At 44.2% G+C, this 12,516-nt stretch overlaps 1 protein-coding gene and 1 non-coding gene across 3 annotated transcripts in view; both read right to left on the bottom strand.

Moving 5' to 3' along the window:
• The window catches only part of ANO2 (anoctamin 2), a 273,310-nt gene that overhangs the window by 67,025 nt on the left and 193,769 nt on the right, over window positions 1-12,516 (bottom strand). The gene's annotated exons all lie outside the window — the stretch shown is intronic.
• Window positions 4,131-4,193, bottom strand: LOC148093921 (U7 small nuclear RNA). The gene has a single exon (XR_015714122.1). It is a non-coding gene; the product is annotated as a U7 small nuclear RNA (small nuclear RNA).

Genomic DNA, 12,516 nt, shown 5'->3' with positions numbered 1-12,516 from the left:
CTTTGGCATACTCTGAAGACACTCGTGTAGTCAGGTGAGGCCAACAAGGTACGTATGAATGGTAAAAATCCCTGCCAATTAATTGTCATGTAACTTTAGTCCAGGCACTTGCTTTATCTGAGCTGCAGGTTTATAGAATTAGAATTGATGCAGGGCTGTTGCAAAGACCATTTGAAGCCATGTTTGTAAAGATGCCAGGAAAATGGCAAAGCACTCTATGCTGGGACAGCAGGAGTCTTGCATTTCTGCAATGCATTTGAATCAAACTCAGCCAGTGAATGTTCCAGGACCCCGTCCTCTAGTCTCTCTTCCCTCCTCACCACTATTTCAGAACACACCTGATTTGGCTCTAGCAACAGTGCCATCTAGCCTTTGAAAGCTTGTACTGTAGGCGAAGGGCCTTCTTGGCCTAGAAGACATCTTTCTGAAAACCTTTGTGTGTCCATGTGCACACCTGGTGCCAGGAATGGTGGGAGACAGATGAAAGTGTATATGGCCACTGCCCCTGGGGGCTTACAGCCTAAGAAGACCCACATACCCAAAAGCTTCAGGAAGCACTTGCCAATGTGGGAGTGAAGGTTATCTTGGGCCTGAGCCTGTGGGGAACTCGAGGAAAGAAATGATGTGTCTTTCTTGTTACATGTCTGGAGCTGAGCACAGGGTTGAGTTGTCTTAATAAATGGGGGTGGAAATGAGTGTTAGGCTGAAGTCATTTAATAATTAGCACTTTCATTTACAGATGATGTAAACGAGGTACACTCAGTTTTTCTTAGACCTTGTGATTGAATCAGGTCTCTAGACTCCTAGCCCAGCAGCCTTTCCATCACACAACTGAGAACAAGGTAACTACAGGTTGTGACCACTCTGAATGAGAGTATATAAATTTATTTCTATTAGGACTGAAACAATATTCATTCATATTCTTCTAAATTAAGCCAAACATCAAAAGGGAATAGCACCTCTTTCTTTCTGCTTCAGTATTAAGTCTTAGTTTTACTCACACTGGTGATATTTTCCTTTAAGATTTTGACAAAGAAAACTGAAGATGGGCTGGTGGATAACAACACTCAGTAGGGATTCTGCAAAATAAAAGGAGCACATGACAGGGTTCTTCCTGGGGTCTCCCTCATTACAATGAAGCTTTTGATGAGTCTTTGACTCTTTTTCTGCTCTCTGGCCTAGAGATGAAAGGTTCTGCCTTAAAACCCAGCAAACCAGATGTGTTCTGAAATGTCAGTGGTGAGTAGAAAAGAGAGAACTCCAGTTCATAGGTTCAGTTGCTCCATAAAGGAGCTTCATGAATGAGGAACAGAGCAGGGAGAGGGAGAAAAACCTGTGCTTGGTCCCTGAGATGAGAGGAAGGGGCAAGAAACATCATGGTGAGACCAGGTTCAGAATGGCCCTCAAGGCAGAGTTGGAAAGGGAAGTATGAACAGATGATCAGGAAATGTGGCCCAAGGTGAAATGGGTTCAAATGAATAAGTACAACTGTAGAGGATGACTAAAAAACTCATGGAGTCAGGCATCTGAGATGGTTTTGATTAAGGTTTCATGCCAAATCGCTGTCCATCTTCTTCAGGCCAGGGACCAAGGGGGATGAGATGTCTTTGGACCAGCCTCTACCCTGCAGTGACAACTCTGTCCTCGAGAATGAGTTTTGGTTCAGTTTCATCCAATAAACACGGTCTGAGCACCTTAGAGGGCTGGGCTCTGTGCTGAATACCGAGGACACAGTGGGGAGAAGGCTCATCCCTGCCCAGAAGGTGCTCAGAGACCACAACAGAAACAAGGAAAGGGATTTCAGCGCTAACCCTGGCAAGGAAGGTGCGCCATGAAAAAGCAATTGACTTGGTTGCCCTCTCAAAGCAACTCTCTTAAAGAAAAATATCATTTTGACATAGATATTCTAGTGTTTGTTGAGGAATCACCCCCTGTCATGTTTACATTCATGAGCCCCCTTTTCTGGGAGTCATAGTTTCCATCTCATACATTGAGACACTATCGAAACACAAGAGGCTGAGAGAAACACAAAGAATACCCACCATCTGCCCTCCAAGCTCCCAAAGTAACTGGTAAAGACGACAGTCAGTAAAGCAGACTTTACATATAATAACTGGTTCTACTAACAGAAGCTAATTAAAACTCTCCACTCACTGGCACATTAAAGATGTGAAGGTTCATGGCAAAATGCTGTTAATTTGACTACATTCTACATAATCATCACATAAACAGCCTGCGGGATACTGAAAAGAGAAGTAGCCTTGAGATGTGAGCATCAGAGCTTAACTCTTGGCTCTAATACTAACTAATGAAGTGACCTTGGAAGATTCCCAGAACCTCAGTTTCTTCATCTATAATTATATTTCTTATCTATAAATTTGTAAAATGGCAGTACCTGTAACACCAAATTACTATGCATTTTATATGAATTAGCCAACCCATGGAGAGGGTCTCATTGGTGCACCTGCACGCAGAGGTTGGGGAGAACTCTTAGCACTTCCTTCTCCTTTTAAAACAGAGATGACAACACTGGTCCCACCTACGTGGCAGAGGTACTGTACAGATCACCTGAGTGAATGCCTGTGAGAAAGCTCTGTAAACTGTGAGGCGTCATACAAAAGTAAGGTCTAGTCAGCTTCATAATTATATCAAAAGCAGGTGATTAGGAAGCACTTAGCTAATGTCGCCATTGTTAAGACATGAGCTTAGCTGTCATCTGTGCTTGTTTCTTTGTCTATGATGTCCTGTTTCTGTCCCTGGACTATGGCTCCTACTTCTAAGTCTCCAATAGCAAGTAGCACAGTGATATTCATGTAAAACCATGGAATTGCCCTTTTGAAAATGTTTATGTTCAGGAAATATATTTTCTGTACTATCATTGAAGCTTTTCTGTACACATACAAACACACACACACACACACACACACATACGCTCTATACCCAGTTTCCCTATTACATCATATGGGTGCATTTTTTATAACCAACAAACAAATATTATAAGTTATTATTAACTAAAGTTCATACTTTATTTGTATTTTCTTAGTTTTTACCCACTGGGCTTTTTCTGTTCCAGGATCCTGTCCAAAACATTATATTTAGTCATCATGTCTCCTTAGGCTCCTCCAAACTCTATGGTTTCTCAGACTTTCCTTGTTTTTGATGACCTTGACAGTTTTGAGGAGTACTAGTCAAGTATATTGTAAAATGTTTCTCCACATGAGTTTGTCTGAAGTTTTTCTCATAATTAAACAATGAATGTGTTACCAATGAGATCAAGAAAGAAATAAAAAAATTCCTGGAAACAAATGAAAATGAGCACACAACAACCCCAATTCTATGGGACACAGCGAGAACAGTCCTGAGAGGGAAGTCCATAGCACTACAGGCCTACCTCAAGAAACAAGAAAAATCTCTAATAGACTATCTAACCCTACAACTAAAATAATTATAAAGAGACCAACAAGAAAAACCTGAAGTAAGTAGAAGAAAGGAAATAATAAAAATCAGAGAGGAAATAAATGACAAAGAGACTAAAAAAAAACACACAACATAAAAGATCAATGAAACCAAGAGCTGGTTCTTTGAAAAGATAAAGAAGATTGATGAACCTTTAGCCAGACTCATCAGGGAACAAAGAGAGGGGACCCAAATAAACAAAATCAGAAATGAGAGAGGTGAAGGAACAACTGACACCACAGAAAATACTATGAAGAGCTGTACACCAACAAATTGGACAACCTAGGCAAAATGGAGAAATTCTTAGGAACATAAAGTCTTCTAAACCTCAATCAGGAAGATTCAGGAAACCCAAATAGACCAATAACAACTAATGAAATTGAAGCAGTAATCAATAAACTCTCAGTAAACAAGAGCTCTGGTCCAGATGGGTTCACAGGGAGTTTTACCAAACGTTCAAAGAACTAACACCTATTCTCCCCAAACTATTCCAAAAAATTCAAGAGGAAGGAAGACTTCCAAGCTCTTTTTACAAGGCTATCATTATCTTCCAAAACCAGATAAAGACACTACAAAGAAAGAGAATTATAGGCCAATATCCCTGCTGAGCATAGGTGCTAAAATCCTCTACAAAGTATTAGCAAATTGGATCCAGCAATATATATATATTTAGGGAGGACCTTTGAGTAAAAACCAGAAGACCTACTAGACAAATTCAAAAAGAGCTATAAGCACTACAGCAATATATTAAAAAGATAATACACCATGACCAAATGGGATTTATGCCAGGTATGCAAGGCTGGTATGATATTTGCAAATCAATAAATGTGTTACATCACATAAACAAACTGAAAGATAAAAATCACATAATCATATCAATAGAGCTACTATTTAATGTCTTATGATGCTACTGACAATCAGCTAAGAGTCTTAGATGTCTCCCATTTAATTCTTGCAATAACCCTTAAAGTTTCAGTTATTATCCTCATTCTATAGCTGGGGGAAGGAAGTGAACTCCAGAAGCTTAAGAAATTTGGTCACAAGCTAATAAGTTGCAGCTCTGGAATCTATGTGTCTAAGTCCAGTGCTTGCACTCAACAGCCTCCCATGTGATGCTGCCTGTCCAGGGTTCTGTCACCTAAAAACTAAGTAGGCCAAAGAGTAGCCACAACACAGAAAGAAAGTCAGCAGAGAGCAGTGCCACCAAAGCCCAGGGAGGGAGCTTGCAATAAGTGGACACAGGTTTTCTTGAGGAGAGATCAAGTGTCCCTTTGAATTTGCCATTAAAGTTATCTGCAACCTGTGAGAAAGTTTCAAAGGAATGAATGGTGGGAACAAAACCAAGACTGCAGATGAGAAAGCAGATGGGAGGTGAGAGGAGAGAGCTGCTGCAATTTGCTTTCTTAAGAAGTTGGAGAGAACAAAGGGTTGAAGCAGAATTTAAGACTAGTACTCCCCCATGCGGGGCCCTCTTCCTGGCTAAAATCTTGGCTTTATTGACCACCTACCTGTTGAAGATTCTCAAATCTTTATCACCAGCTCAGACCTCTCAGCTGAGCTCCAAACTCATTTGTCCAACTGCTTAGTGGAGATCTTTAGCAGAACGTCCCAAGTTCGAAATGTCCCAGAAGAATGAATCATCTTGCCCCTTAAACTTTCTTCTTCTTTTATATTCTCTAACTTGGTGAACGGAGCCACGACCCTTTGAGTGGACAAAGACTGAAACCAAGGCATTCACTTGGGCTACTTCCTCCCACACACTCGCCTCAATCAGCCTCAAGCCCTATAGTCTCTCTCCTTAAAATTCTCCCAGTCTGCCACTCCTCCACTTTCTACTGCCAAGCCCATGCCATAGCTCAGGCTCCGCACACATCTCCAGTTTCATCAACCTCTGCTATAACTGGTGATTTTCTTGTCTTTACTCCTCATAAACTGTCAGCTCTAGAAGAGCAGACACCATGTTTTATTCACCTCTATGTATCTAATGCTTAAGCACAGTGTCAGTTACCTGATACAAGCTCAATAAATGTTTGTATAATCAGTGTGTCTCCTATCAGGTTCCTGGACCTCAACTCTGAAAACAATTTTGGTGACACTTAACTAGCCTCACCTGGGTCTCTCTGTGCCAGGAGGCAGCCAGGGCATGGCCTAGACACTGTGAGAACTCATGAGGCCAATGGCAGGTGGGAATCAAATGGACAGTCCTTCACCCCTTTCTCCAGGACACTTGGTCTGCCTTGATTTCCTGAGACAACGGATCCAACTAGTACAGTAGGGGGAGGTCTTCCACCAACCTGGAGGTGACTTCCCCACCCCCCATCCCCGGTCAGGGGCAACACCATGGAGAACCAGGGATGGGGAGAGTTGGTAGTGCCTGAATGGGGTTTCTGAGGGAAATTATAATGACTTGGGTGAATTGGGGATGGTAAAATTGCAGGACAGATGGGAGGTGGTCCCAGACAGGGGCCCTATGGAAGAGTAGGATTGAGAGACTGACTTAAAACAGGGATTAGGTGGAAGAAAAGTCTTGATGCAGGTTCAATTGTGTCTGAGTAAGGGTCAAATAAAGGTCAATGAGACAAGAAAATCCCAAGTTCAATTTGGGCAATGCTTCCTACAGCACAGACCCAGGGGCCATTCTTTCTGTTCCAAAGCTACCCAATTATCCAGTGTGATCTTGTTCTGTCATTCTGGTCCCTTTCTCCCCTCAGACACAGCTGCTCAGTGCTTTCTCTGCTGGGTGAGCCTTCAAGACCTCTCACAAACACTCACTCTAAAAACAGAGATTCTACTAACTTCACCATCTTCTCTCTCTCTTTAGTTCTCTCTCTTAAAATAGCTCCTCCTCCAGGCAGCCTTCATGGCCTAACCAGAAGTGTGGGGCCAGTATTGGACTGCATATCCCTCCCCTCACTGAGCATAAGACCCCCCCCCCACACAGCTTCTATCACCATCACGTAAGCCCCCAGAATGGTCTTGACCCCTCACAGCGCAAGCATATACAGCTTCTCAGGCTGCGTCTCCAGGTCTGCCCCTCGGCCCTACAGACTTGCCCATGACCAATCCCCAGAGTTATCTAGAGATAAAGACTTTTAGGGACAAAGTCTCAATCTAGGAGGAGAATCTTAGCAAATGGGCATGAGGCAGTCACATGACACAGCGCCTAAGTCTACAGGCATGCCTGAAGCCCAGGGCACAATGCAGTGTAATTTGTGGCTACAATGGAAAACATTCTTTATTCTTCCCACTGCTTGGTTTTCCTAGCAGACACAGAAAAACAGACTCTGGCTCCCTGGCTCCCATCCTGAGGTCCAGCCTGCTTACTCGGCTTCCTCTGGTGCCCTAGACAGCATGGTGCTTCACTTTCTCTGTTTTCCCTGGGGGCTGCCTTGGCCTTTCTGGGCTCCAGTACCAGGCTGAGCTTCTCTCCCTCTCTTACCCCAGCCCCAACTGTTCTATTGTGTGCCCTGTCTGAATTTGGATTGCAGGCAGCCCCTCCCCACTCACTCTTTCAAGGGGAGACCCTTCTACATATAAGGGTAAAATGAGTCTTAGATGGGCTACCCTTAACAAGATATGAGAGCCTGGGGCAGGCAAATTATTGTCCCTCTCCAGGCCTCCTTGACTGCAAAAGGAGGAGGCTGGGCTGAAGCTATCAGTACCTGCACTAGTGCCGTATGTCTAAATCCTTAATATATAAACTTACCTAGACCATCACACAACACGTTAAGCCAAATGACCATGGACTTAGAATATATTTAGAGCCTGTGCCATGGTCTCCAAGGCTTGACATGATCTGAGCTCTAGTTCCTCTCACACTTCATATCGTCCCATTCAATCCCTTGCTTACCCCATTTCAGCCACACTGGCTTCTTTCCTGCTCATTGAATGTGCCAAGCTGGTTTCCACTTCAATACCTTTTTAAGATTCCTCTCCTCTTTACCCAGCTGGGTCCTTTTCTCACTTTTCTTTTGTGCTCAATTTTAGCACCACCTCCAATGAGGTCTTTCTCAATGCCCCAGTCCATGCCCTGGCCCTTACTTTTCTCTATCACAACACATCACTATCTGAAATTACCTGTTTGTTTATCTCCTCTGTTTCCTTCAGGAAAACATGAGCTCCATGACAGCAGGCAGCCTCTGTGTCTAGTTCACCACTGAATCTCCAGTGCCAGCCTCAGCCTGGCCTGAGGATTCATCTGTATGTGTGACTTGGGGGTGAATATCAGTCTCGAAACAACAGCCTAGCTCACTGGGTAGTGCTCAGTGCTCATAAGGTTGGGATTGAGTACTTAGTCTCTGGGCCGGTCAAATCTAGTTTCACACAGGAAGAGCCTGCGAAATAATTTTGTGCCACTGTCTCAGGTTACACACCAGTACCAAAACCTAAGGGGAAAATGCAAGGTTCATGGTAACCTTTTAACACTTTAAGAAAAATAGTCAAGCCCAGCTGGTGTGGCTCAGTGGTTGAGCATCAACCTATGATCCAGGCGATCGCGGTTTGATTCCCAGTCAGGGCACATGCCCAGGTTGCAGGCTCGATACCCAGTAGGGGGTGTGCAGGAGGCAGCCAATCAATGACTCTCTCGTAATTGATGTTTCTATCTCTCTGAAATCAATAAAGACATATTTAATTAATAAATAATATTCCATAACTTAAAAAAATAAATAAAAAGGAAAATAGTCAAGTGCATGTCCCATCGACATGTGCCAATAAAGACAGTTTTTTTGGGTGGAAAATAATACAGGGAAGAGTGTTAGCCTGAGCGATACCCAGCTGTGTTCTGGCTAATCATGAAGACCTTTGTGACAGAGGTCCTGTAGCCACACTGAGCTCCTCCTAGTGTCTTGTCCCTTTAGGTCACACGTTATTTCTTAGTCTAAAGCCTCTAGCTTCAATGTGGGGTCCTTTCCTTATGTTCTATCCCATAGAATGGAGAACTGATCTGTAGAACATTTGCTTACAAACTTGAAGTTCTGCATGAAATCCCTCCTTACTCTTGCTTTCATCAGGCCCAATACCCATAACTCCTATTTTTTTCCTACTAAACAAATATGGAAGAAACTCAGTGGTTCTACATTCCTGTTTATATTTTTCCCCCCTGCACCATTATGCCTCTCTAAGGGTATCCACACCTTACTGTGCTGGGGGAAGGTGGGAGGACTGGGGAGCAGGTCCTCAGCCCTGGAGAAAGGAAAGAAGAGTTGTTAGCTCAGCCCCCAACAGATGCTGAGACCACAGAGAAGACAGGTTGTCACTGTGTAAAGGGGAGGATGGAATGGGACAGCCAGGGCAATGTCATGACTCCCATGTTAGCTGATCATTGAAATCACTTAGGTGACTTTTCAAAATATGCTGATTTCTGGCTCTGCCCCAGATCTACTCAATCAGATTCCTGGGGGTGAAAGAATCTGTTTTTGAAAATGCTTCATAGGCGACACTGTAGATCAGCCCAATTTGGGAAATACCATTCTACAAAACTCAGCCCTCCCTTGCTGTTTTCCCTCCAGGGCATATATTCCTGTGGCTTGTCCCTCTGTGAACAGATTCGCTAAGAGGCGGTCACAGGGTGGAAACAAGCTTGGAGACAATTCCCTCATGCACAGAGTCCACACAGAATTCGTCACATCAGCTGGATTGCGAGCCCAGCCCATGTGCCAACTGGCTCCCATCCATGTCCCTTCTCCTCTTCTTCCCCCATCCACAAGCTGACTGCAGGCCTAGAGCAGGCAGGCACTGATCAAACTTGAGGTCAGGGATAAATTTTAGACCCACTCAGTAACTCATAGAGTAAGAAGAGCAATGTCAGAGAAGGCCTAGACAGCATCTGATTGTCTTAATTTATGCACTTACCTTGAATTTTGTGAATTTATTGGGCTTTAAAATTTCCCACTATGGCCCAGCCCGTGTGGCTCAGTGGTTGATCGTCAACCCATGAACCAGGAGGTTACCACTTCAAATCAGGGCACATGACCAGGTGGGGTATGTAGGAGGCCGCCAATCAGTGTTGATGTTTCTCTCTCATCGATGTTTCTATCTCTCTCCCTCTCCCTTCTTTCTCTAAAATCAATAAAAACATTTTTAAAAAATTCCCACTATGCACAGAGCACCATAACAGGCTCTATATTAAGAAAGAAATGGTCACTGCCCTCCACTCAAAAACAGAAGTGGCAGGCTTCTGTTTGACAAATGACATTTGGAAACATGTTGGTAACTTTTATTTAAACACCGTTCCCTTTGAAAGATTTCACGTGCAAATGAATAAATAATGAATCTTGCCAACATCCAGTGTTGTTCTGGTCAGAAGAGTAAGGTCACTTTGTTCATTCATTGTTTTGTTAACAATGTCAGTCACTTCTGGCCTGGATCCAAGGACAGAGCCATCACTGTTATACCACAGTTAGACAATATACTTCTAAAATAGTGTTTGTTTTTAACTAGGAGAAACAATTTTCAGCAATTTGCAACAACAGTAAACTGGCAAAAAGACTGCAATTAACTCTCATCATGGTATTGGGTAACACTGGCTCCTTTAGCATGCAATGTTTGCTTGTTGGTTTGGTTTCAGATTTTGTTAGCTGATAGAGAACAGTGGTTAGTTGCTCTTCCTCTTCATTAAAAACAAGTGCCAGAACAAATGGGAAGGGACCCCAGCAAGGAAAATTGGGTAAGACAAGCAAAAGTGCTTCCCAGATCTTCTTCAAATCTGAAGTCACAGTCAAGGGAGGCTTCAGAAGAACAGAATCTCCAGTGCTGGCCCTGGAACTTGCTGTAAACATTCCCAGGCCACTGTAACACATGCTGTTCAGTAACCTGATCTGAAATTAATTAGTGAAATAATCCATGAAAGGGATCCTCTTTCCTGTGAGGACTGTAGGTGAGGTGAGATCCTGTCCAGCCACTCATGCCTTTTCTTTGGGTTCGGTGAGCAGGAGTGGGTTCTGTCCTGCTAGGCTAAGGACATCCTGGACAAAACCACAGGGCAGTGACAAAAGTCAGTGTCCTCAGCATGCTCAACTTCAGCTGGGCATGGGCCTCAACTTGCCAGGTCCTGGCTCAGAGAGGGAGAAAACTCCTTGAGGAGGGGGAAAAGGAGGGGGAAGGGAGAGGGGTCGCTCTGTGGCTGAGGGTGCAGGTAGTCTCTGCCCCGCTTTCTTGTCCGTTGCTCACAGGGCCCAGGATGAAGCTCTGCACACAGAGGGCTACTGAGTGGACTAAGAATGTGCAGGTCCCAGCGTGGGAGGGTGGATTGGGCCAATTCCAGGAATCCAGCTCAGACCCACAGCAGCTGCTGCGTGTGACTACCCACCATGCGACGTGGCAAGGAAGAGAAGGACCTGGGGAGTCCAAACTCCTACCCTGTGATGCTGATGACAGAACTCACCGTGTTGCTAGAGCTCCCAGGACACACCTCGTCCCCCTGTCCATACCTGACCTGTCATCAGGTCAGCTGTCAGTGCTGAGATCAGAGCATTTATTTCTGACACTCGAGAGGGGTTAAGCTACATTAATAAAGTGAGGGGGTCAGGCCTGCCCAGACAATTGAGAAGAGGCACTGACAAGCCCTTTGACAATGATTTTATAAGCATCTACTCTGTTCCAGAAACTGTGCTGTGGCCTTTGTGCCCCAGGACTCTCAGTGTCGTGAGAGAGACAGATGGGCAACAGTTATAGAGCAGTGAAGTAGTTGTTGTGGAAGCATAGTAGAGGAGCTCCTAACTTTTATGTCTTTGGAAAAGATTCAGGAAATTTCATTTATGAGTGCTTGCATGTCCACATGCAGGAGTTCGTGCACACTCACACACACACAAAAATACACAAACTCATGCTTGATGGTCTGGGTATGCCCCAGAACAATGACTGCCTAGCTAAAGTAGTGGCCCAAGACTGAATGTTCTACCCATCCATCCATCCATCCATCCATTAATTAATGTATGCTTATTATGTTACAGACACTTTTCAGGATTCTTTACATATCTGATCTTATTTATTCCTATAAATAACTTTATGAATTAGGAATTATTAGTCTCATACATGAGGAAATTAAGACACAAGAAGGTTAGTTACGTGACCACAGTTACACTAGTAAGTGGCTGAGCTGGGATTTTAATCCAGATCTGAATTATTCCAATCTTATTTTTTTTTTTTATCTCTTCTGTGTTCCCTACACTGAGTTCTTCAGAAAACTAGATTTTCTAGGTACTCACAGATGTTCTTCATGCACAATCTCTCTTGCTTTTAGGAAATCTAATATGCTAGTGCTAATAACATAGTATCTTTTTAATCCAACACTCACAGACTCAATTGATCATGGAAGCTCTATGGTAGCAAAATATCCAGGTCTGTGGCAGTTTGAGAAAAGTTGCTTTACCCCCTTACCTGATCTAGGATAACAACACAGAGTGTCTTCCCCCCAGCAGAGCACTTTTTCCTTCAGCCAGCAAATAATGATTTGACCTTAAACCAATCAATCTTTCATCCCCTTGCATCTCAGTGATGTTCTCCTCCCACAGGCCCTTCACCTGTTCTTTCCCTGAGCTGCAGCATGCTTCCTTGACACACAGAGGGTAAAGGAGTCGTTAGAACTAACAGCAGTGATGGGTTTGGTCTGCAAGTTAGTGTGAGCATACACTGAAACTCTCACACTGTCCTCTGGCTCTGAGTCTTACACTCTTACTGGCCGGAATGAGGGCCCATCTTCCTGGTTATTCCAGCCTCATACCTCAGACGCTATTGCTGGACTGTCAGGACAATGGCCTCACTCTCTACCCTCCGTCTCTCAATCCCCAGCTTCAGCATTAAGGAGAATACCTATCAATACTTATTTCTCTAGTTTCTCTTTCCATCTGTCTCATTGCTCTGCCTGAAAAAAAGACAGGCTGGCAGGACCAACCCAGACATGAGCACCCCATGCCCAGAAGGGATTTTACTCACTGCCCCAGAAAGAGAGAACCTGGCCCTGCCTCTCCCCACCTGGAGTCAGGTAGCAGGAGCCAAGGGAGACACAGTGGCGTGTCTGCCTGGGGGAACCCCCTCCACTCTGCAGCCCGCCCCACATCC

The sequence above is a fragment of the Miniopterus natalensis genome, chromosome 2 (assembly GCF_054644295.1).
Source record: "Miniopterus natalensis isolate mMinNat1 chromosome 2, mMinNat1.hap1, whole genome shotgun sequence".
NCBI lineage: Eukaryota > Metazoa > Chordata > Mammalia > Chiroptera > Miniopteridae > Miniopterus > Miniopterus natalensis.
This window is presented reverse-complemented; position numbering and strand designations above follow the sequence as displayed.